Genomic DNA, 27,555 nt, shown 5'->3' with positions numbered 1-27,555 from the left:
ACGAAATACTGCAAGGGGAGAAACGATTAAGGAAAATGCTCGAGTCCTATGGGAGTATCGAGTAACCTTACTTCATTGAAAAAGGGATTTTCGGAATGTGCAAAAACTTTCGTTTGTCTTGTTATTTTATCCAAAGTCACACGAACATAGATTTCACCTTGGAAAATACCCAAACGCCGAGCTTTGTGTATTGTCGTGCATACTAGAAAATCTTGAGAAATGTTTGAGAAACAATCTTCTGTGTGGGCTAACATTTTTCTTTTGTTTGTAAAAACAAAAATTATTTGAATTCAAAATGACAGTTATGTTACCATAGTGAAGGCATATAAAATGAATTCTGTTAATGGGTTGCTGTTATGGCTATGTTAAAAGCTTTTGTTGAGGCAAAAGCTTTTCACTAGCAACAGAGATGGGTAGAGTTATTATAAAACAGAGATGGGACTTTGTATTTACCGAAGTTCGAAGTTTTCTGTACAGTACAGTACATTTCCATTGTGTAATTTATTGGATATAGAGTTTTCATCAAATGATGGGCCAAAAAGTGCTTACTGCGATTTTTAGTGAGCGTAGCTCAGCGTTACCGTTGTGCCACTTTAGTGGCAAATTTGCCACTTTTGTGCCACTAAATGTGATACTTTTTACGATTTTGTGCCAATTTTCCAATAATTTATACCACTTTTTCAAAAATTTAAAATTTATGGGAAGTTAACATCATAAATAGATGCGTTATTCAGAAAATTGGATATTGTGTACCAACCTTAAAAAAGTTTGCAATTACTTTTGGAGACTGATTGTTCTAGTAAAATATATTTAACAAAAATTATTCTCTTAGAAATATACATATTTTTATACCCTCCACCATAGGATGGGGGGTATATTAACTTTGTCATTCCGTTTGTAACACATCAAAATATTGCTCTAAGACTCCATAAAGTATATATATTCTGGGTCGTGGTGAAATTCTGAGTCGATCTGAGCATGTCCGTCCGTCCGTCTGTTGAAATCACGCTAACTTCCGAACGAAACAAGCTATCGACTTGAAACTTGGCACAAGTAGTTGTTATTGATGTAGGTCGGATGGTATTGTAAATGGGCCATATCGGTCCACTTTTACGTATAGCCCCCATATAAACGGACCCCCAAATTTGGCTTGCAGACCCTCTAAGAAAAGCAAATTTCATCCGATCCGGCTGAAATTTGGTACATGGTCTCTAACAACCATGCAAATATTGGTTCAAATCGGTCTATAATTATACCTTTCACCACTACTGTGGTACAGGGTATAATAAGTTTGTGCATTTGTATGTAACGCCAAGAAGGAAAAGTCTGAGACCCATCGTTTAGTATACCGATCGTGTTAGAATTAAATTCTGAATCGATTTAGCGATGTCTGTCTGTCTGTCTGTCTGTTCATGTATTTTTGTGCGCAAAGTACAGGTCGCAGTTTAAGTCGGATCGTCCTCAAATTTGGCATAAGGTCGTTTTTTGGAACAGAGACAATCGCTATTGATTTTGGAAAAAATCGGTTCAGATATAGATATAGCTGCTATATATATTTATCCCCGATCTGGTCATAATTGGCGTGTTTATCAACCGATTTTTTTCAAAATCAGTACATCCGAATATTTTATGAGACTCGAAAAACTTGCAAAATATCAGCTAAATCGGTTCGGATTTAGATATAGCTCCCATATATATCTCTCGTCCGATTTATACTCATATGACCACTGAGGCCAATTTTTAACTCCGATTTGGTTGAAATTTTGCACAGGGAGTAGAATTAGCGTGCCAAATTTTATTGAAATCGGTTCAGATTTAGATATAGCTCCCATATATAGCTTTCGCCCGATTTACACTCATATGACCACAGAGGCAAATTTTTTGCTCCGATTTAGTTGAAATTTTGCACAGGGAGTAGAATTACCATTGTAGCTATGCGTGCCAAATTTGGTTGAAATCGGATCAGATTTAGATATATCACCCATATATAGCTTTCGCCCGATCTACACCCATATGACCACAGAGGCAAATTTTTTGCGATTTAAGATACCACAACCCAAGTATTCGATTGTGTATAACAGTCTTTCGTAGAAGTTTCAACGCAATCCATGGTGGAGGGTACATAAGATTCGGCCTGGCCGAACTTACAAATTTTTTGCTCCGATTTAGTTGAAATTTTGCACAGGGAGTAGAATTACCATTGTAGCTATGCGTGCCAAATTTGGTTGAAATCGGATCAGATTTAGATATATCACCCATATATAGCTTTCGCCCGATCTACACCCATATGACCACAGAGGCAAATTTTTTGCGATTTAAGATACCACAACCCAAGTATTCGATTGTGTATAACAGTCTTTCGTAGAAGTTTCAACGCAATCCATGGTGGAGGGTACATAAGATTCGGCCTGGCCGAACTTACGGCCGTTTATACTTGTTTTTTTTTTAATAGTTATATTGCAGTTAGTGATAATTAAAGAAATTACAAAAATATACATAGGCCATGAAACCAAATCAGAAATTATTTCAGAAAGCATCCATGAAACTGGTACTACTATAGTAAACACTTATATTTTAAACGTTTTTCCAATAAACTCGAATAAATATTGCAATAATATATAGTAAAAAAATCTTTGTGTCAGAGAAATGCGTTTTATGTGCTACGTAGTAAACACTTATATTTTAAAATTTTACCCTAAAATTGTCAAATTTTATTATGAATTGGCATAATAACAAAAACAATGGAATAATACAAAATTCTTAAGTTTTAAGTTTTTGTTTGGTATAAGTTAATAAAAAGAATGTGTCATGTTTTTGTCTTTGTCACTTTTTAAAAATAATTGTGCTGCTTTTTGAAAATTCCCAACGGTAACGCTGGCGTAGCTAAACCCTCAAACAAAAAACATTCTGCTTCAAATATATACAGTGTGGTCGATATGTATTGAAATCATCATCAGGGAGTCACCGTGGTGCAATGGTTACCATGCCCGCTTTGCATACACAAGGTCGGGAGTTCAAACCCAAACGTTTTTCAGCGGAAGTATTCAAAATCGATGTAATGGAGTACCGTACAAGTGGATGCCGATTTTCGCACAGCTATTCAAAACGGCCACAAATGTTTTTTTTCATAGCCTTTTTGCTGGCGATGAAAAGTTGATTCACTACCACAATCCCAAACCAAAACAAGTATATACGGCCGTAAATTCGGTCAGGCCGAATCTTATGTATCCTCCACCATGGATTGCGTAGAAACTTCTACGAAAGAATGTCATCAACAATCGAATTACTTGGATTGTGGTATCTTAAAACTTCTTAACATCTCTTTCTAAATTGTGAGTTAGTCCATACGTGGTATATATTAGACAAAAAAGTCTACAAATAATTACGAGTCGATATGGACTTTTTGCACGATACGTAGAGAGCCAGAATTAAAATATGGGAGTCGCTTATATGGGGGCTATATGCAATTATGAACTTGATATGGACCAATTTTTGTGTGATTGGGGATCAATTTATCTGGGGGCTATATATAATTATAGACCGATATGGACCTAGTTAGGCATGGTTGCTAACGGCCGTATACTAGCACAATGTATCAAATTTCAACGGACTCGGATGAAATTTGCCCCTCCAAAAGGCTCCAAAACCAAATCTCTGGATCGGTTTATATGGGGGCTATATATGATTATGGACTGATATGGACCACTTTTGCCATGGTTGTTAAATATCATGTACTAAATTCACGTACCAAATTTCAACCGAATCGGATGAATTTTGCTCTTCCAAGGGGCTCCGGAGGTCAAATCTGTGGATCGGTTTATATGGGGGCTATATGTAATTATGGACCGATTTCGACCAATTTTTGCATGGGTGTGTGAGGCCATATATTAACACCACATACCAAATTTCAACCGAATCGGTTGAATTTTGCTCCTCCACGAGGCTCCGAAAGCTAAATCGGGGGATCGGTTTATATGGGGGCTATACATAATTATGGACCGATGTGGATCAATTTTTGCATGGTTGTTAAGAACCATATACTAACACCATGTACCAAATTTCAGCCGGATTGGATGAAATTTGCTTCTATTAGAGGGTCTGAAAGCCAAATTTGGGGGTCCGTTTATATAGGGGCTATACGTAAAAGTGGACCGATATAGCCCATTTGCAATACCATCCGACCTACATCAGTAACAACTACTTGTGCCAAGTTTCAAGTCGATAGCTTGTTTCGTTCGAAAGTTAGCGTGACCATATACTTACACCATGTACCAAATTTCAGCCGGATCGGATGAAATTCTCTTCTCTTAGTCTGCAAGCCAAATCGGGGGATCGGTTTATATGGGGGCAATATATAATTATGGACCGATGTGGACCAATTTTTGCATGGTTGTTAGAGACTATATACTAACAGCGTGTACCAAATTTTAGCCGGATCGGATGAAATCTGCTTCTCTTAAAGGATTCGCAAGCCAAATTTGGGTGTCCGTTTATATGGGGGCTATACGTAAAAGTGGACCGATATGGCCCATTTGCAATACCATCCGACCTACATCAATAACAACTACTTGTGCCAAGTTTCAGGTCGATAGCTTGTTTCGTTCGGAAATTAGCGTGATTTCAACAGACGGACGGACGGACATGCTCAGATCGACTCAGAATTTCACCACGACCCAGAATATATATATATATATATATACTTTATGGGGTCTTAGACCAATATTTCGATGTGTTACAAACGGAGTGACAAAGTTAATATACCCCCCATCCTATGGTGGAGGGTATAAAAATGATGTGGCTACCACGTTAATGCCTCAAAATTGACGGCAAAACTGAATATCCATGGAAAGACAAACGAAACAACACGTTGATGACATCTGCGATCGATAAAACGTCTACCTCGCTAATCTTACCAATTATTTTACTGCGAGAAATTTTAGGATATCCCTCACCAAATCCTCAGCCACACTATTCACTACATGGACGGTAGAAGTACGCAGGGAGTTGAATATTACTGACGATGGTGAAACGATTCCGACCACAAATTTCAGATCGTCTACCCATGCCACTGCAATTTGTAATAAGCTCGGCGGTAGAAACAAGGTCCTCAAGTCAATTTCCGGCAGCACTTGGGGTGCGGACTAAGAAACCTTGTTAACTACCTATAAGGCAATTGACCGGTCAGAGGTAAACTATGCAGCTCCAGTGTGGAAACCTCAGACAAGTGATACACAGTGGACTGGATGTCTTTGCAGCACACCCCTGGATCACCTGTGCGTAGACACAACTACATAGGTTAGGTTAGGTTAAAGTGGCAGCCCGATTAAGATTCTGGCTCACTTAGACAATTCAGTCCATTGTGATACCACATTAACTAAAAGTACCTATTACATATGGGCACTTCTAGTTTTAACCGCTGAACCTTCTCGATTATTTTCTTCTGTTGAACCAACCAGACACAACTACATGCTGTCAAAGCAGTATTTTCTGGGTTGTTATCGCAGTAATCATCCAAACCACCATTTCATGGATAGAGAACCTCCACCCAGGAATTTAAGGGTTGATATACATCATCTAGAGCACGAGATCCAGCACTACAAAAGAGAGCCATTGGTGATGAAGGAGCGTATCAAGCAGGTCTGAACAGGATTCATGAGGATACTGTAACTGAAGCGGTGAGAAAATACAAGCTTAATCCTGTTCTCGGAGTCCGACCACCGCCCATGGCACCGGAGGAAAGAGACTTCCCACAGCAGTCTAGGTTAGTTTTGGCCCAATTAAGATCTGGCAAGTGCTGCCGCCTCAATTCCTATCTATCAGTGATTGATAGCAGCGTAGCTGACGTGTGCCGCATCTACAACAAAGGGCCACATGACACGCGACATCTTTTCTCTTGCCAACTAAACCTACTAGGCTCATCACCTGATCACTCTGGAAACATCCCACCTTAGTCGCAGAGTTCATATATCTGGTACCAAAGTGTATAACATAAAAATTGATTAAATCACAAATAACTGTTAACAACAACATCCATGGAAAGAAGCTTTTTATCTTTTCTTTGGTGGTAACACCTGGGCGTGGTATACTACGGGCTGGTGTACCTTGAAAGACGACCACTGGAGCTATGGAACGAACTCAATTAATGCAAACGAGCGAGCATTTAGTGATAAACAATATTTGGAAAGGCACGATAAGGTGGTTTGATGATGAAAAATTGATCCACTACGAAAATCCCATGTCTCAACATCGACGGAAAAACCGAAAATAGTTTTTGTGTATTTGGTGGGTCCAGGTGGGTGTGGTGTACTATGAGCTGTTGCAACCGAGTGAAACGATCATAGGAGCGGTGTATCGAACTCAGTTGATGCGTTTGAGCGGAGCATTTCGTGATGAACGACCACAATATTTGAAAATGCTCGGTAGCATGTTACAAAACCGTTTAAAAGTTATTTGGAAACAACTCAATGGGAAGTTCTAGCACCCGCCTTATAACTCTGACATTGTTTCTTCTGATTATCACTTTTTCCGAACGATTACTCATTACCTGGCTGATCAGCATGTTCGTGTTTATGAGGAAGCCAAAATCGTTGCCAGAAAAATTGGGAGAAGTAGTGGCTAGCAATAGACAATTCTATATTTTTTTTGGAAAAAATTCCCAAATATTTGAAAACATCCCTTATTTCTAATATGCGCTCTATGGTGTCCAAAACCGAAACCGGTTAACCAGATTCAATTGCACAAACTGAAACCGGATTCGGTTAATTGCGAAAACCGGTCTTTGACGATCGGTTAACCGGATTTCTGTACTTCAATGAAATTTCTGTCGAATTTGTCATATGTTTCCAACTTGTAAAAGGTATTGCAGATGTGAAACAACTGACTAAATAGCAAACCAATAAATTTCTTCAATTAAAACAATTTTTCGTTAATAATGTTAATAATGTGCAAATTGCGTTTCCTAAAACCTAGATTGGATAATTCTTCATATTAGGACAATATTTTTTCACTTTGAGACTCATCAACAAACATGTTACATATTTCTGTATTTGACATCCCTATTTATGATTAAGAGAGCTTCTGTAAAACAAAGATTATAGATTTGAGGAAGATGGGAAATTGGCTTGCGTCATACCAAAGGCTGCATTTACCAGATTAGTTTAATACATGTTTGTAATCTTTTAGTTGTTTCTAGTTTTTAAATGAAAAATGTAATTTTCTTATGGCCAGTTTCTCATCCTCCGATTAATTTTAACCGGTGGATAGACCTCCGGTTAGTAAAATTTTTGTATGGGATCAGCTGTTTTATCGACACCATAAATAATAACAAGACATTGAGAAACTGGCCCTTAATGAAACAATGTTAAATTTTAGGCAACAACAAAAAAATTAAATTTTCCCCTTTATGGAAATTTATTTCGTGCTCTTAATTTCTTTTTATTTCCATTTTAATGCTATGTCAATACTAGTCGTATACGCGTTTGGTTCGAATATTAAACTAATGTGGTAAATGGTTTGATGTGCTCAGTAGCCAATCTCCCATCTTCCTCTTCTATAATCTTTGCTGTAAAATTCAATACATTAACAGTACTGTATAAAATATTCTACAGTTTAATATGTTAACTTTGCTAAAGCTTTTCAGAGTTTACATTTAAGCTACACACATGCAATTTATACGGAAACCACATGGGAATGGAACTAAAAACCAGTTACATGACGAAAATACACAATACACCTCGAATGCTAATGCTAATTACATTTCAGCAGCATACATAAACAACTGTTGCTCCACCAGTTAGACTCGAACGCATGGTAATGTAAAAATATAGGGAGTGTCGTGTTGTTGGTTTGAGTAGTCAAAAGAGAGAGGGAGAGAGTTTGGTGTCTTTATTTACACTGTCGGATAAAAATTATGTTGGCAAATCTACAAGAGTTTTAAGTAAATCATTTAGAGGAGAATGAGCACACATTTTTATATGAAAGGCAAAAAGGGGTGGATAATAAATTATTTTATTGTGGCGAAAATTACAGTTCTATTTTCTGCGTAGAATTTCATTTAAATCGCAAGATATTTAGAGGAAACTATTTGTCCATAATTCGAAATATAGCTTGCGAGCAAAAGCTAAATACACTGAATTAAATATTGGCGTAATACATTGTGCAAATAACATTTTAGGACACGTAGTTTACACAATATTAACGACAAATTTCTTTAAAATAAAGAAATTTTAAAAGAAAGTTCATAATCGTTTTTTCATAAAATTTAGGACACTAATCTTTGAAATGAGATTGAAGTAAGACAGGTAAGTAAAGTCATTTCTGTTAATTTAAATAAATACACCCATATACAAAACAGTTAAAGAAAACATCAAGCTTAATTTTACCATATCATTATCCCCGATTAGTTTTCTTATTTACAATAGATCAATTTAAATTATTTTCCTCTATTTACCCATCTCGGCTAATTGCCAACAACCAAATTTACATCCAAAATAAAAAGTCCACAGAATTAAAATTTCTGAACTTTGGAGTAATTACTTGAGTAAAGCATTTATTAATGCTCGCATAGTTACCTTATAGAGCTAAATAAGCAAAAACTCACATCTGACCACGGGTGTTACTCGAGCCAAAATTAATATACTAAAAATTAGGAGAAAATATTACCAAAAACCTACCAAACAAAAAAATCTTACCTTGCAAGATTTCATTTCTATAAAAAAATTTTTTTGTCAAAATTGTATTTCTATAGAACATTTTTTTTTAGAAATTTATTTCTTAAGTAAATTTTCTCAAAATTTTATTTCTTCAGAAAGTTTTCTCATGATTTTATTTCTATAGAAAATTTTCTAAAAAGTTTATGTTTTATAGAAAATTTTGTCAAAATTTTGTTTCTATAGACAAATTTGTCAAAATTTTATTTCTCTAGATTTTTTTTTGTCAAAATTTTAGTTCTATAGAAAATTTTTTCAAAATTTTAGTTCTATAGAAAATTTTCTAAAAATTTTATGTTTAAAAACAAAGTTTGCCAAAATTTTATTTCTATAGAATAGTGTGACAAAATTTTATTTCTATAGAATTTTTTGTCAAAATTTTACTCCTATGGAAGATTTTGTCAAAATTTTAGTTCCATAGAAAATGTTGTTTTATTTTTGTCAAAATTTTATTTCTATAGAAAATTTTGTCAAAATTTTACGTTTTATAGAAGATTTTGTAAAAATTTTATTTCCATAGAAGATTTTGTCAAAATTTTATTTCTATAGAAAATTTTGTCAAAATTGTAGTTCTATAGAAAATTTTGTTTTATTTTTGTCAAAATTTTATTTCTATAGAATATTTTCTACAAATTTTATAGAATAGTGTGACAAAATTTCATTTCTATAGAATATTTTTTTTAGAATTTTATTTCTTAAATAAATTTTCTCAAAATTTCATTTCTTCAGAAAGTTTTCTCAAAATTTTATTTCTATAGAAAATTTTCTAAAAATTTTATGTTTTATAGAAAATTTTGTCAAAATTTTGTTTCTATAGACAAATTTGTCAAAATTTTATTTCTCTAGATTTTTTTGTCAAAATGTTAGTTCTATAGAAAATTTTGTCAAAATTTTAGTTCTATAGAAAATTTTGTCAAAATTTTTTTCTATAGAAAATTTTGTCAAAATTTTATTCTATAGAAAATTTTCTACAAATTTTATGTTTAAAAACAAAGTTTGCCAAAATTTTATTTCTATAGAATAGTGTGACAAAATTTTATTTCTATAGAATTTTTTGTCAAAATTTTACTCCTATGGAATATTTTGTCAAAATTTTATTTCTATAGAAAATTTTGTCAAAATTTTATTTCTATAAAATATTTTGTCAAAATTTTATTTCTACAGAAAAATTTTTTTATTTTACGTTTTATAGAAGATTTTGTCAAAATTTTATTTCCATAGGAGATTTTGTCAAAATTATATTTTTAATATATTTTTTTTCAAAATTTTATTTCCATAGAAAATTTTGCCAAAAACTTATTTCTATAGAAAATTTTGTCAAAATTTTATTTCTATAGAAAATTTTGTCAAAATTTTAGTTCTATAGAAAATTTGGTCAAAATTTTATTTCTATAGAAAATTTTGTCAAAATTTTAAACCTCATACACATTACACATTCAAAATCTACTTTAACTAGATTTCAACTGTCAGTTGCCTTATAAAAATGGGATTTCAAATCCACTTTTAGTAGATTTCGAGCCTAATGTGAATGAGCTATTACGTTATATAGAAGATTTTGTCAAAATTTTATTTCCATAGAAGATTTTGTCAAAATTTTATTTCTATAGAAAATTTTGTCAAAATTGTAGTTCCATAGAAAATTTTGTTTTATTTTTGTCAAAATTTTATTTCTATAGAACATTTTCTACAAATTTTATAGAATAGTGTGACAAAATTTTATTTCTATAGAATTTTTTGTCAAATTTTTACTCCTATAGAACATTTTGTCAAAATTTTACTCCTATAGAACATATTGTCAAAATTTTATTTCTATAGAAAATTTTGTCAAAATTTTATTTCTATAAAATATTTTGTCAAAATTTTATTTCTATAGAAGATTTTGTAAAAATTTTATATTTAATAGAAATTTTGTTTCAAAATTTTATTTCCATAGAAAATTTTGCCAAAAACTTATTTCTATAGAAAATTGTGTTTTTATAGAAATTTTTTTCAAAATTTTATTTCTATAGAAAATTTTGCTAAAGTTTTCTTTCTATTGTTACGTTTTTATATTTAGGCGTTTTTAATTACCCGACAATTAAAACACAGTTCTTTTAAATAACGACAATCTACAATTTATTTACTATGACTTCACACTTTACAATTCGTTCACACTGAAGTTATTCGTTTGACGCTTTAATTAAGACTGACTCGTTAGCAGCATGCGAGCGCTTTTATATATGACGGTGTGGCAATACGAGAACATTCTGGTAGCACTACAATATTCTGGCAACGCCAGAACATTCTTAGACAATGCTAGAAGGATCTACGACCATTAAGTAATTCGTCTGGTGGCTGCCAAACACATACACACTCACATAGATATATGCTCGCATTACTACAACAACAATGACAATAGACAATGAGATGAAATGAGAAAGCAAAATAACAAAGCAAAGGGGTTGTTATTCTATGAGAGAGTAAAAACTAACATTTCGGTAAGCAAACAAAAGAACATAAAAGAAATTCAGGAAAATACTAGAAAATGAATAGATGATTCCAACAAGTGATAGCGAAATTTTATCGTTACAATTTTAAATTTTAAATTAGCGGAAACTAATTTAAATAAACTTATATCTATAATTATCAAATTCGTAACACTGCCTCCCGCTTAAGCCTGTTCGTCCCGAACAGGCACAGAACCTGTTCCGTAAGGAGCCAATCGTTCCAGATGTACAACTTTCATCTTTGATCTAGGGCTGTCGTCTTTCTGAATCCGGTATACAACATCATTAATCTTCTTGATGACTTTGTATGGGCCTTCCCACTGTGTTTGCAGTTTAGGACACAATCCTTTCTTTCGTTGCGGGTTAAATAGCAGAACCAATTCTTCTTCTTGGAAGCCCTCAGTATTTACAGCACGATCGTATCTCGCCTTCATTCTGTTGCTGACCATCTTTATTTTGTTGCGCACTGATTCGTGAACTTCACCGAAAGTGTTTGGGATGTCGTTTCTGTTTTCTTCCATGGCGAGCTCATTAGGTTTAGCGCCGAATATCAGATCTCCAGGCAACTTCAACTCAGTTCCGAATAGAACATTGGCCGGTGTTCGAGAGGTGGAATCATGAATGGCAGATCTATACGACAGCAAAAACTTTGGTATATGCTCGTCCCAGTCCCTCTGGCCGTTGTCCACCACTTTTCGAAGATGTTCCTCCAGGGTGCGATTAAACCTTTCTACCATGCCATCGGATTGTGGATGTAATGGCGTAGTCCTCGTTTTCTTGATACCAAGGGATTCACACATCTCTTTGAATATGGCCGATTCAAAATTTCTTCCCTGGTCTGAGTGAATCTCGGACGGCACACCGTAGCGACATATCCAGTTTTTGTTGACCACATCCACAATCGTTTTTGCCTCTTGGTTTGGAATTGCATACACCTCCGGCCATTTGCTGAAGTAATCCATGACCACAAGGACATAACGGTTTCCAGAATCACTTACTGGGAAAGGGCCTGCCACGTCCATTGCTATTCTTTCAAACGGGGCTCCTGGTCTATATTCTTGCATAGGACCTCGACTTTTCCTTGTTGGACCTTTCGCCTTCATGCACTTCTCGCAATTGGCTACCCATTCAGCAATTGATTTCTGGCATCCAACCCAGTAGAATCGTTGCTTCACTTTCTCGGCGGTTTTGGTTATTCCCAGATGACCTCCACTGGGACCATTATGGAACTCCGCCAAAACGTCTCTTATTTTGGAATCTGGAACGATGATCAAATTTCGGCTGCTCTTGCCATCTTCGCTTTCCCATTTACGTTGCAGGGATCCATTGACTAGAACTAAACTATCCCATTGAGCCCAGTATGCTTTCATAAGTGGACTTTCGGCTGCGATATCTTTCTTGCTGGGTTTCTTATTTTCTTGTTTTGCCGAAATAATTTTTCTCAGAATGGGATCTTTACGTTGCTCTGTTGACCAGTCTGTGCCAGATTCGATGTGTAACTGCCTGACATTTACAACTGTCTCCTTTGGTTCAGCCTTCGAGTAGCGTCTGTTTTCTACATTGCAATGCCGTCGTGTCAAGGCTTGATGAATAACTTGTTTGCCACCTTTTCTATTATCCGCAAAATTTGAATTTGAGTCGCTTGGCTTTGTGGTCGCCTTCTTCTGACTATTGTTTAATGGAGATGGCGAGATTGACCCCGACGTTTTACGCCACGCTTTACATTCCCGGGAAAGATGTCCAGCCTTATCACAGTTATAGCATTTTATTCTAGATTTATTTGCCTGCTGCTTCATTTCTTGCATTATCTGCTTTAGAGCCTCTTTTACCAATTCAATGACCGATTTCGATTCTTCACACTCGGTCTCTACTCTGCGTACTTTGTGAATTTGAGGCCGTGCCAGCAATCTCGCAGTTTCTTGCGCAAGTGCAAATGTTACTGTTTCTGCGAATGTAGCCTTTTGTGACGCATATGTTGCACATTTTATGTCTGGGTCTCGAATGCCATTCACAAAGGTCTCAATTTTGATGCGGTCCACAAGTGGGTGACTCTCTCCTGGGTATGTCAGTAGCACCAACCGCTCAACTTCTGTTGCAAAGTCTTGTAGAGTCTCGTTTGATTTCTGGACTCTACCTCTTAATTCCATTCTAAAGATGTCTTGCTTGTGCTCTCCACCATACTTGCGTTGAAGTGCCGCTATTACTTCATTATAGTTATTTCTAGAAGCAGCGGGAATGCTTTGTATCACATCAGCAGCATTGCCCTTTAATGCCAATAGAAGTTCAATTGCTTTATCATCGTCATTCCACAAATTTCTACAAGCAACCATTTCGAATTGGAATTTGAAGACATCAAATGACGTTGAGCCATCGAAAACAGGAGTTTTGATTTTTGAGCCCTCGATGACGCGCACTGGACCACCTTTAATTTCCAGCTCTGACATTTTTTTCTCGATGTGCAGAAACTTCTCATCATGAACCATAATTTTCTCATCCACAGAAAGAACTTTCTTATCCAATTCCACAATTTGATTTTCTATATGGTCCACACGTTTTTCCATGCCTTCAGAAATTTGTTGTAGTTTTTCATTGAGAATTCTAGAATTTTCGTCGAATTTTTCTTCCAATTTTCTTGAACTTGCTTCCATTTGTAGGGCATTTTCTTTCAGCAATTTTCTAGAAGTTTCTTCCATTTTTCTAGAATTTTCTTCCATTTTTCTAGAATTTTCTTCCATTTTTCTAGAATTCTCATCCATGATTTTTCTAGAGTTTTCCTCCATCATTTTGCTCAAAACACTGAGCATTGATGTGTAGTCCACAACACTCGGAGCCACAGACGGAGTTTCTATACTGCTGGTATTGACGAGTATTGATTCATCAATGTCTTCCTTATAATCAAACTCATGCGTCGCAATGTCAATATTACGCCGTTCAAACTCTTCCAGTAGACGCTTTTGAAGCTGGGCCTTATTGCCTGTTGTCGGCAGCTCCAGTTTGCTCAACTCCTTTTTTAGGTCTTCCACTCGAAGCTCATTAAACTTCATTGTAGATTTTTTTTCGTTATTTCACTTCCTACACCAATTGTTACGTTTTTATATTTAGGCGTTTTTAATTACCCGACAATTAAAACACAGTTCTTTTAAATAACGACAATCTACAATTTATTTACTATGACTTCACACTTTACAATTCGTTCACACTGAAGTTATTCGTTTGACGCTTTAATTAAGACTGACTCGTTAGCAGCATGCGAGCGCTTTTATATATGACGGTGTGGCAATACGAGAACATTCTGGTAGCACTACAATATTCTGGCAACGCCAGAACATTCTTAGACAATGCTAGAAGGATCTACGACCATTAAGTAATTCGTCTGGTGGCTGCCAAACACATACACACTCACATAGATATATGCTCGCATTACTACAACAACAATGACAATAGACAATGAGATGAAATGAGAAAGCAAAATAACAAAGCAAAGGGGTTGTTATTCTATGAGAGAGTAAAAACTAACATTTCGGTAAGCAAACAAAAGAACATAAAAGAAATTCAGGAAAATACTAGAAAATGAATAGATGATTCCAACAAGTGATAGCGAAATTTTATCGTTACAATTTTAAATTTTAAATTAGCGGAAACTAATTTAAATAAACTTATATCTATAATTATCAAATTCGTAACACTATAGAAAATTTTGTCAACATTTTAGTTCTGTAGAAAATTTTGCCAAAATTGTATGTTTTATAAAAGATTTTGTAAAAAAATTATTTTTTATAGAAAATATTGTCAAGATTTTATTTTTTGTAGAGATTGTGAAGTACCTCTCAGCCACCGTGGTGCAATGGTTAGCATGCCCGCCTTGCATACACAAGGTCGTGGGTTCGATTCCTGCTTCGACCGAACACCAAAAAGTTTTTCAGCGGTTGATTATCCCACCTCAGTAATGCTGGTGACATTTCTGAAAGTTTCAAAGCTCCTCTAAGTGCTTTCACTACAATGTGGAACGCCGTTCGGACTCGTCTATAAAAAGGAGGTCCTTTGTCATTGAGCTTAACATGGAATCGGGCAGCACTCAGTGACAAGAGAGAAATTCACCAATGTGGTATCACAATGGACTGAATACTCTAAGTGAGCCTGATACATCGGGCTGCCACCTAACCTAACCTCACAGTTGGAAAGGAATATTCCGCAAAATCTTTCAAAACATCAAAAATTCTACCAATCTACTAAACAGTGAAAAATCTACCATTTTTGGTTGAATTCCACCAGTTGTGACCACCAGTATGGCCCTTTTTAATTCATGCCATAATTACTCAGTTGATGTAATAATTATACATTCTTACTTATGTATATCATTAAAATAATTCAATTTTCCAGAAATTTATAATAATTTACTTTTTTCTGTGTACGTCGTAAACTCCCCATCTTAATGTGCGCTTCACAACGAAGCATCCCTAGCTCTGTTGCTGCATTTCATATACGTTTTGTTTTTGCATATGAAAAGCATAGCGCTGTTATTATGTTTCAATTCCATGTGTTTCTCATGTGAATAGTTAACCCAGCATTCATACATACGATGACTACGCTGCGACAGCAACAACTGCTGTTTGGTGGCTATGCTAGTGAAAAAGATGACTCCAAAACTACAGATAACACGAGCTTACATTCAATAAGAATTCGTTGCTGGTAGACGTTGGATGTGTCTTAACGGGTGAAACACAAAAGAAATGACAATAAGTGCAAAACCATAGCGCGGAGAAACGTAAACGAGTTTTATTATTGACGACGTGTGTTAATAACCGAAAAGGACGTGTTAGACGCGAGTGTGTGTACGCGCAATTGTGTTGTATATTGCAAAACTAGAAAAAAGCAGAGCTTTAGCAGCCACCAACCGATGCCATATAGTTTATGAAGTGAGTGAAAAAGAATATAGGAAAAAAAAACAAAAACCAAACGAAGATCGATTCGATTGAAAATAAGGCAAATTAATTTGAACGGTTTTGTTGTGCTGAATGTTGGGTGCGTTTTATGTGAATGTGAAAAACACAACAACAACAAAAAAAATCGACAAGTGGAACAACGAACGGTGTAGTACCTACAAATAGAAACAGCAATAAACGAAAAAGAGTTTCAAGTTATTTTCATCGAGACTTCATAAATTTTGTACATCATTTTGGTTGTTGTTATTGCTAAAGGTAAAACATCTACAAAAAAATGTGAACGAGTTCTGTTATTGATGTTTCTTGTTTTTTTGCTCATTGATTTTGTGTTATTGCCTTTTTTTGTTTCTGTAAGCCTTTCAATTGATGGCAACAAGTAATTATTCATTACTTGATTTTGAGGGGGAGTTGGAAGGTTGGAGTTTGATTTTGTATAGCGTTTGTGTGTGTGTGTGTATTTCATATACACCACATGTTCTTAGATGCCTCTGGCTTTTGTTTTGGCCCCTTTGATGCTACGAGAGTCTAACAATAACGGCTAATTACCTACGATGTTGTGGTGGTGAGATGGAGAGTCAATAAAAAAAATGATTTCCCCTAACACACACAAACAATTCGCGTTGTTATTGTAATTTTGAGTTGATTAGAAAATGAAAACATGCGAGAGTTCCATTGTTGTCTCTTGGGCAACCAAGTATTTGCATTTTACCGACCTAGCTTGTAATTCTTTTCTCCTGCTCTCTTCTCCACTTCCATCAATATCTTGCTATTGTTAAGGTATATGTAATCATCTCTTACACCCCCTTCGCTAATATAAAATCATGGAAATTACTCTGTTACACAGAATGCCACGTTGTTGTTTTTTTCACCATCTCCTTCAATGGATGTGTATGAATTGATCACGGCATTGTGTGCACATGAAATTGTTACAGAATTAAGGGGGCATAGATTCAGACAAGTGGAAAACAATAAAATAAAAATAAAAGTAAAATTCCTTTTTAAATTATGAGTGTGTTTGATACAAAAATGCAAAAGTATTAATTAATAACAAAAAAACAACAGCAGTAAACAATTACAATAAAATTTCTATCGATGGATGGATGGTACCCAAACAAAAGCAAAGTAATTACAAGTGCAGTGAATTAAACAAACATCCCACAAGGTTTATCTGATTGAAATACAAAAATGTTAAACTATCATTGCTAATATTAATAAAACACGCAAAAATAATAAACACGCATATATATTGTAATTTTTATTTCTAATTTTTAAAGTGGATTAATTCTAAAAGAAATATTTAACTGTTGCAGATCTTCATTAACATCGTCCATGTAATTGATAACTGTTAACATACACGACAGATAACACTCTCTGCAAGGATTAACAGAGTTGCGAGGTGAGTAAATTCTGCTTCTCGGTATTTTTCGGGATCAGAAATCCCAATTTGTGGCTTTTAAAGATTTGTTTTTATTAATAAATGGGAGTCTTTATTTAGGGTAAACGGCCCTTAGATTTTTAGGCCTGACAAATATTAACTCATTTATGATAATTTCAAATACTATTAACCCTTTCACTATCGAATTAAAAGTAGCCATCGCAAAATTATTTTTTCTTCAGAACTAGTTTATTCTAGTGATATAGAGTACAAAACAACAAATTTTGGAAGTACAATTATGTAAACATTAATGTAGCAGCATGTCCTCCATGTGGACACTGGTAGTCAAAGGAGTGAATTCACCTAAATATACTTAAACACATTTTAATACGTGACCTTCAATGCTTTTAAAAAGTGTTCTTTTGTTTGCATGTATTTTGGTACAATGTATTTTGGTACAGTGTAATGTTGAACATTTTTTCGGAATCTTCCGAATATATCTGGAATATATGTAAAAAAAAAAAAACTTTGGTCGAAGCAGGGATCGACCCCACGACCCTTGCCATGCAAGTCGGACGTAGCAGCCACTGTTCCACGGTGCCAAACTAAATGTTTGTTTCTGTTAAATAAACTTTGTTTATTCGGTTCGTGGGTGCCGCAAGCTATGCTATATAAATATAACTTATGCGCTTTACAGACTATCAGTTATTCCGGACGACAGTGCTCGTGTCGAACATATCCTATATATTGTGCACATTATAAGTTAAGTCCGAAGGCATAATCGATACTGCTGCATGTTTATGGGATCGATAACACATTTACCGATTATTTAGTCATCGCCGACAAGTCGTATCGATCCGACACACTGTAAGATTCTTTACAAACACCGACATTCCGTCCGGAATAACTGATAGTCTGTAAAGCGCATTATATGGATAATTATTTATTGATGACCATAACAGATACATAGCTCAGTGGTTAGTGTGTTGGCTTACAAAGTGCATGGTCCGCGGTTCGATTCTCCGTCCAGGCGAAAGGTAAAAAAATTTAAAAAAATTATAAAATTGTATAATTTCTTCTACATTGTTGGTATTACAGGAAAAGGTGTTAAGAACTAAAAAACCTCGTGGATGTGAAAAAGATGTGAGGGAAAATGCAATTAGCAAGAAAACAATGTTTTTTTTTTTGAGTTAGTCTTTATGAAATTGTTTTTACATCCTGGAATAGAATAAACGTTTATCACAAAAAGTATATACTTTTCTTCCAAATACACTTTCTTACAGCGAAAAGCAAATGAGAAACGAACTTTGTTTGTCTAAAATTTCGTTTGGAAGGAAACAATTATTTTTTTGCGTGTACAATCGACGCTCAAAGTCATGTCCCACCAAGTGGATATCGGTAGTGAAAAGGTTAATGAATTCGAACTACAGTGAAACCTCCGAAAGGTGGACAACGACGGTCGCCTAAATTTTGACCACATTTGAGAGGTTAGGTTAAGTTAGGTGGCAGCCCAATGTATCGGGCTCACTATTCAGTCCATTGTGATTCCACATTGGTGAACTTCTCTCTTATCACTGAGTGCTGCCCGATTCCATGTTAAGCTCAATGACAAAGGACCTCATTTTTATAGCCGAGTCCGAAAGGCGCTCCACATTCCAGTGAAACCACTTAGAGAAGCTTTGAAACCCTCAGAAATGTCACCAGCATTACTGAGGTGGGATAATCCACCGCTGAAAAACTTTTTGGTGGTCGGTCGAAGCAGGAATCGAACCCATGACCTTGTGTATGCAAGGCGGGCATGCTAACCATTGCACCACGGTGGCTCCCACATTTGAGAGGTTAATTTTAATGCGTTAATATAGCAAACTCCCCAGACAACTGCTCCCCTTTGAGAGTTGTCCGTTTTTCAGAGTGTCCAAGGTTGGCAGGTTTCACTGTATTAATGTCTGAAGGAATAAGAATTCATCAATTACAATCGGCCAACAATTAATTTAATTTATCTGATTAAACTTTGCATTCTGTGATATTTTTAAGCCTATCCAACGTCAAAAGTCGACTTTTCAATGATAAAGTCAAAAGTCTACCTAATGGAATTTTAAAAAGTCGAAATTTGTAAAATTCGAAACTCGATATCACTCACTTTTAAAAACGTCAAAATTTTTTCTTTTTGAATTCCGATACTGTTTGTCGCACTGTGTCTCGCAAATCATATATCTGTGGTCACAACCCATAACAGCCTAATTCTGTTTTTCAATATTTTCAGGAGTTTAAAGTTTTGAAACCTTCTCACTGAAAATCAGGAGAAGGTGTTTTTTTGGAAAACTTTGCTACAGATTCCTAGAAGAGATACAAACATGACAAATTTAGAGTAAATAAATTTAGATACGCTGAATACGATGGTACTAATAACTCAATTGTGTCCTAATTCGAGTTAGGCGGTTAAGGGTTATGACCACAGATATTTGACTTCTGCATGCATGTTGTCGTGACAAGAATATTTTCGCGACAAAAATGTTCCAGATTTCTCATGAAAAGTTAACATTATGCTCTTGAAACATGTTTGAGGTGATCATATTCCTTCTCTAACAGGTTGGCTGATAAGTCCCCGGTCTGACATAAAGATGGCGTTGCTAGTATTAAATGCATATTATTTTTATATAGTACTAACCTTCAAATGATTCGTGTCAAAATGTGACGTCTGTAAGTATGTATGTATGTATGTATGTTTTCTTTATTTACAAAAATATAGTATACATCATTCAAAGTTCATATTTTTTTTAATTGTATTTCTACAGTGTAAAAAAAGAAATGAGAAATCGAGTGATGACAGTGGTTTGCTATACAAACGTTTGTCATAATAAGTTCATATATATAAGGATACTCTAATTGTATTCGTTTATAAGGAATTGTCGGTATTTTAAGGCTGGTTCCAAAAAAGCAATTAATTTATACCAATAACCTTCAGCTACGCCATCCAAAATATCTATAATTTCTCTTTGTGATAAGTACTGCCTTTGGAAGCAACGAATCCTAAACTCTCGTAGAGCAGGGCAAGATCCAAGGAAGTGAAACAATGTTTCGTTCTCATTCTGGTTACACAGCGTGCACAATTTCTCATTTTCCTCGGCATTAAATTTGCATGAATTCAGATTTAGTAAGTCACATCGTGCCTTAAATATTAAGCCTATTTGATTTATGTTGGAGAAATCAGTAAAGTAATATTTTCCTCTTGCACTATTTAAATATTTGTAAGCCCTGGAAATACTTTGCGATTTTCGATCAAGATAATATTGGAGAACTTCTATTTTTTTGCATCTTAAAACTTCTGCATTAAACAGCTCCCATTCATTTCTATTTGTTGCCGGCCAGGATAAACTTAGATTTTGGGTAATTGTTTTGAGATTCGAAACCCAAAATACCTCCTCCTGCAACACGAGCGTAGTTAACATTTTTGGCATACGTTGATCGTTATATTCGAACATGATTTTTTTAATGTATTCCAAGTGAAGACCTAAAGTATAAAGGTGACTGTTTTCTAGACCAGTTTCTAGCATCAATACATAATTTGGTGTAAAGCTTGGTAATTTAAGGATTTTTTTTAAGAAATAACGCTCCAGATTGTCAACTTCTTCAAAAGAGGAAAATCCCCAAACCTGGGCTGCGTAAGACTGTAAGTCAATTAGTTTGTGAGATAGAGCGTCTTTTGTGAAGCAACTTTTCGTTTTCAACTTTCTGTTTTCTGCAGGGAAAAAATACGGTGGAAGCAAAAATTTGGCTTGATAATGAGTTTCCGGACTCTGCCCCAGGGAAATCAACAATAATTGATTGGTATGAAAAATTCAAGCGTGGTGAAATGAGCACGGAGGACGGTGAACGCAGTGGACGCCCGAATGAGGTGGTTACCGACGAAAACATAAAAAAAAACCACAAAATGATTTTGAATAACCGTAAAATGAAGTTGATCGAGATAGCAGAGGCCTTAAAGATATCAAAGGAACGTGTTGATCATATCATTCATCAATATTTGGATATGCGGAAGCTCTGTGCAAAATGGGTGCCGCGCGAGCTCACATTTGACCAAAAACAACAACGTGTTGATGATTCTGAGCGGTGTTTGCAGCTGTTAACTTGTAATACAACCGAAGTTTTCCGTCGATATGTGACAATGGATGAAACATGGCTTCATCACTACACTCCCGATTCCAATCGACTGAGTGGACAGCGACCGGTGAACCGTCTCCGAAGCGTGGAAAGACTCAAAAGTCCGCTGGCACAGTAATGGCCTCTGTTTTTTGGGATGCGCATGGAATAATTTTTATCGATTATCTTGAGAAGGGAAAAACCATCAACAGTGACTATTATATGGCGTTATTGGAGCGTTTGAAGGTCGAAATCGCGGCACAACGGCCCCATATGAAGAAGAAAAAAGTGTTGTTCCACCAAGACAACGCACCGTGCCACAAGTCATTGAGAACGATGGCAAAAATTCATGAATTGGGCTTCGAATTGCTTCCCCACCCACCGTATTCTCCAGATGTGGCCCCCAGCGACTTTTTCTTGTTCTCAGACCTCAAAAGGATGCTCGCAGAGAAAAAATTTGGCTGCAATGAAGAGGTAATCGCCGAAACTGAGGCCTATTTTGAGGCAAAACCGAAGGAGTATCAAAATGGTATCAAAAAATTGGAAGGTCATTATAATCGTTGTATCGCTCTTGAAGAGAACTATGTTGAATAATAAAAACGAATTTTGACAAAAAATGTGTTTTTCTTTGTTAGACCGGGGACTTATCAGCTAACCTGTTATGTGTGGTGGATCAGTAGGTTCAATCCAAGTTTCAGTTGAAGACTAAAAAGTTTCTCAGTGGAGGTTTAGTCCCTCTCAGTGTTGCAGTACTTAGTGAAAAATGGAATCTCAACACCTGTGGTTACACAATGGAGTGAATAGCCTAAGTGAACCTAAAATATAAGGCTAGCACTATAACTTACCACACCTAATTTAACCTAATATAAAACAATATCGCGCATCCCGTTATTCGATGAATTTGACTCCCACTTTTATTAGCTTGAAGTCCATTACTTACAATGATCATCTATGTGGAATTTCCTATGTTCTGTCAGTCAGTTTTTACAATTGAATTAAACCTACATATGTTACATTAAATTGATTTATTCATCTTTGTCTCATAAACTGAAAAAACATTACGACAAGTACGTCTAGAAGTAAATAGAGTTTATTTTTAAAACCATCATACGACATCTTAATGAAAGTGACTGTGTCCATCAATGGAACTCTCACTTCTGGCATTCATTTTCATAGCGATGATTAAATGTCAGGCCCACGCATGAACGGATCTATATGGACATTACTTATCAACTAACATTATCAATATACCATTAATTGGAAGTAAAATGGCATAACCCCATTAATTGTCAATTGAAATAAACCATAGGATATCACTATAGGGCATTTACAAAGGATGCAATTACTTGGAATGGTAAAACATATGGGATTGGGCTTAAAATAAATTCTACACAGAAAAAAGTAAAGTTTTTTTATAGCAAGAATGAACTATCACGTGCGAAAATTGAACTAAATTATTGAACTTTTTCCACATAGCATTGTTAAAACCAGGAAAATTGATTGTCCTTGTGAACTTTTTAGCTACAACTCACGAAATTGCACCCTCTCATAGAAAGTCAAATAAACTAAAAGTAAAAAACAAAATCATTGGCGCCAAAGAGAGCTTTAAAAGAATTTAACAAATTGTATAATAACTTTAATTTGGATTTTTCAGTTTCTCTAAATAAATTTATTAATACTTTAGATTTAATTTATTTTTAAAAAGTGCTAGTCTGTACACGCTCACAAAAAATCGCTTCTGTAACATATACTCCCAAACATATTTTGCTTCAAGCATATACATTTTTGGGTATTGCCCAAACATTTATATGTTTGATCTCTTCCAATATATAATATGTTTGAAAGCATATTGGTCTAAACAATATATGTTTGGGTAGTCTAAGTTCCAAACATTTTGTATTTTTGCATCCAAATTCAATAATGTTGTCTTCCAAAAAACAATATGTTATTATGTGAACATATAATATGTTTGGAAGCATTTTGCACCCAAAAATATTATATGCTTAAAAAAATTCTCCCAAACAATATTGTGCTCCAAATTTTATTTATTTATTTATACATTTACAATCATAATGAATTATGAAAATAAAAAGGTAATATAGGTGCTAACAACATAGGTTTTCGACCTGAATGCTCAAAATTTTGTTTCTGCCCAATTGTATATTCCCCCACATCTTTCTCACTTCCACGAGATTTGTTAGTTCTTAGCACCTTTTTCTGTAATACAAACATTGTAGAAGAAATTATTCAATTGTATGATTTTTTTTATTTTAATTTTACCTTTTGCCGGACGGGGATTCGAACAGCGGACCACACAGTTTGTAAGGATCAAAGAAGTAGCTGATCAATTGCCCAAGGAAAAATAAAATGTTAATTTTGTAATAACAAGCAACAACCACCAACTTAATTCAATATCGCTCCCTGTTAAATAGCGCTCCAAGCTACTAAACACATATATGTTTATAGGCTATTTCTAAATTAATATATGTTTGCATCCAAGCACATTATATTCACAAACATTTTATGTCCCAAACATAATATGTTCTAACATATTAACATATATGTCCCAAACATGTTATGCTAGTCTATGAACATTATATGCTTGCACTCAAAAATATTGTGTTTAAAAATTTGTGTTCCAAACATATAATGTTTATAGCCAAACATATGAAAAACAGTCTTTTTCATCCGTGTAAGGATTGTAATCCATAGACTTAAATAAATAAATAAATCATGATAATTTTAAGCATACTGTAGTTCATTCTATTTTATTTTTGGGAATCGAACGAAAACACACATAGAAGGAATGTGATCAGCTCAAACATGTTTCAAGAGCAAAATGTTATTTTTAAACGGGGAACATGTAACATGTTTGTCGCAAAAATGTTATTTTTTCGAAAATCATGTATCTGATTGCGGACACCATAGGTTTAGGTTAGGTGGCAGCCCGATATATCAGGCTCACTTAGACTATTCAGTCCATTGTGATACCACATTGGTGAACTTTGCGGACACCATGAATATGTTTGCCGAGAAAATAACATTTTTGCAACAAAAATTGTCCATGTTCATTGTCCAAAAATAACATTTTGCTCTTGAAACATGTTTGTGGTGATCCTATTCCTTCTCTGTGTGTACTGAACAAAAAGACAATTTCGTTGGGATGTGAATAAAATAAAATTCTACTACAAGCAAATACATATTTTTTTTGCTATAAAAATAAGTTAAATTTAGTGTTAGTTTAAAACTACGATTTTTTTTTTCAGTGTAAGAATTTCTAAGGATGAAGTATGGGTTAAAGGGTGATACGGTCAAAATTTGGTCAATATAAACTTGACGTATTTCTTTCAATTTTGCATTTAAAAAACCTGAACACCCCTCATTTTGAAGGTATGTGTGTGTAGAATGTTGCTCCTATTTTGATTTTGGAATTCACTCTTCAGTTGTCAAAATGCCGTCCAAGCAAGAAGTGCAGCGTATCAAAATTTTGCTCGCGCATCGCGAAAATCCGAGCTACTCCCACGCAAAGCTGGCAAAATCGCTAAAAGTTGCCAAATCAACCGTTACAAATGTAATTAAAGTGTTTGGGGAACGTTTGTCGACAGCCAGGAAGTCTGGATCGGGGGAAATCGAAACCCGAAAGCAACTGAGACGACAAAGAGAGTTGCCGGTAGTTTCAAGCGAAACCCTAACCTCTCTCTCCGAGATGGGTGTATCGTCTACAACCGTGCATCGAGCCAAAAAACGAGCCGGACTATCGACTTACAAGAAGGTAGTGACTCCAAATCGCGATGATAAACAAAATACGACGACCAAAGCGCGATCCCGGAGGCTGTACACGACGATGCAGACGAAGTTTGACTGCGTTGTAATGGACGACGAAACCTACGTCAAAGCCGACTACAAGCAGCTTCCGGGACAGGAGTTTTATACGGCAAAAGGAAGGGGAAAGGTAGCAGATATTTTCAAGCACATAAAACTGTCAAAGTTCGCAAAGAAATATATGGTTTGGCAAGCCATTTGTACCTGTGGCTTGAAAAGCAGAATTTTCATAGCTTCTGGGACTGTCAACCAAGAAATTTACATGAAAGAGTGTTTGAATAAACGTCTGCTGCCTTTCCTGAAGAAACACGGTTGTTCCGTACTGTTTTGGCCGGATTTGGCATCTTGCCATTACGGTAAAAAGGCCATGGAGTGGTACGCCGCCAACAACGTGCAGGTGGTTCCCAAGGACAAGAACCCTTCCTACACGCCAGAGCTCCGCCCAACTGAGAAATACTGGGCTATTGTCAAGCGGAACCTAAAGAAGACCAAAAAAACTGCTAAGGACGAGCAGCAGTTCAAGGCAAACTGGCTTTCTGCGGCGAAGAAGGTGGACAAGGTGGCTGTACAAAATTTGATGGCAGGTGTCAAGCGTGAGGCCCGGCAATTCGGATTTGGAAAAGCGAAAGCCTAACTGAATATTTTTCCTGAATTTTATACTAATTGAACTTGAAAAAGAAATTTAATTTGATTTTTTAAATAAACGATTTTACCGATTTGCACGCGTTTTCCCTTGACCAAATGTTGACCGTATCGAAAATTTAGATCTACAAAATGGTGCAGGGTATAATATAATCGGCCCCGCCCGACTTTAGACTTTCCTTACATGTTTCTACCCTGCGCCACACTGTGGAACAGGGTATTATAAGTTAGTGCATATGTTTGTAACACCCAGAAGGAGACGAGATAGACACATGGTGTCTTTGGCAATAATACTCAGGGTGGGTCCCTGAGTCGATATAACCATGTCCGTCTGTCCGTCCGTCCGTCCGTCTGTCTGTGAACACATTTTTGTGATCAAAGTCTAGGTCGCAATTTAAGTCTAATCGCCTTCAAATTTGGCACATGTTCCTAATTTGGGTCAGAATAGAACCCTATTGATTGTGGAAGAAATCGGTTCAGATTTAGATATAGCTCCCATATATATCTTTCGCTCGATATGGACTAATATCGACCCAGCAGCCAGAGTTTTATACAGATTTGCTTGAAATTTTGTACAATCATAAAACTTAGTCGTATAGTCAAGTGTGCAAAATTTGATTGAAATCGGTTCAGATTTAGATATAGCTCCCATATATATCTTTCGCCCGATATGGACTTATATGGCCCCAGAAGCCAGTTTTTTTGGCCGAATTTGGTTGAAATTTTGCACAGGGAGTAGATTTAGCATTGTAGCTATGCGTGCCAAATTAGGTTGAAATCAATTCAGATTTAGATATAGGTCCCATATATATCTTTCGCCCGATATGGACTACTATGGTCCTAGAAGCCAGAGTTTTTGCCCAATTTGTTTGAAATTTTGCACTAGGAATACAATTAGTAGTGAAGTTAAGTGTGCAAAATTTGATTAAAATCGGTTCAGATTTAGATATAGCACCCATATATATCTTTCGCCCGATATGGACTAATATGATTCTAATAGCCAGAGTTTTCGCCCAATTTGGTAGAAATTTTGCACAGGGAGTAGATTTAGCATTGTTGCTATGCGTGCCAAATTTGATTGAAATCAGTTTAGATTTATATATAGCTCCCATATATAGCTTTCGCCCGATTTACACTCATATGACTACAGAGGCCAATTTTTAACTCCGATTTAGTTGAAATTTTGCACAGGGAGTAGAATTAGCATTGTAGCTATGCGTGCCACATTTGGTTGAAATCGGTTCAGATGTAGATATAGCTCCCATATATATGTTTTTTCTGATTTCGACAAAAATGGTCAAAATAGCAACATTTTCCTTGTAAAATCGCCACTGCTTAGTCGAAAAGTTGTAAAACTGACTCTAATTTTCCCAAGCTTCTAATACATATATATCGAGCGATAAATCATAAATAAACTTTTGTGAAGTTTCCTTAAAATT

At 35.5% G+C, this 27,555-nt stretch overlaps 1 protein-coding gene across 4 annotated transcripts in view; it reads left to right on the top strand.

The window, feature by feature from the left end:
- Positions 1 to 15,867: 15,867 nt before the first annotated feature.
- Positions 15,868 to 27,555, top strand: part of Tsp66E (Tetraspanin 66E) — a 178,015-nt gene continuing 166,327 nt past the window's right edge. The window contains exons 1-2 of one of the 4 annotated variants that reach the window (XM_075303771.1): positions 15,868 to 16,110; positions 17,448 to 17,533. The gene's annotated coding sequence lies outside the window, so the exon portion shown is untranslated. The other 3 variants (XM_075303772.1, XM_075303775.1, XM_075303774.1) reach the window with 3 other exon arrangements.

Source organism: Haematobia irritans, chromosome 4, assembly GCF_050003625.1.
Source record: "Haematobia irritans isolate KBUSLIRL chromosome 4, ASM5000362v1, whole genome shotgun sequence".
In the NCBI taxonomy this organism is placed as follows: Eukaryota; Metazoa; Arthropoda; class Insecta; order Diptera; family Muscidae; genus Haematobia; species Haematobia irritans.
This window is presented reverse-complemented; position numbering and strand designations above follow the sequence as displayed.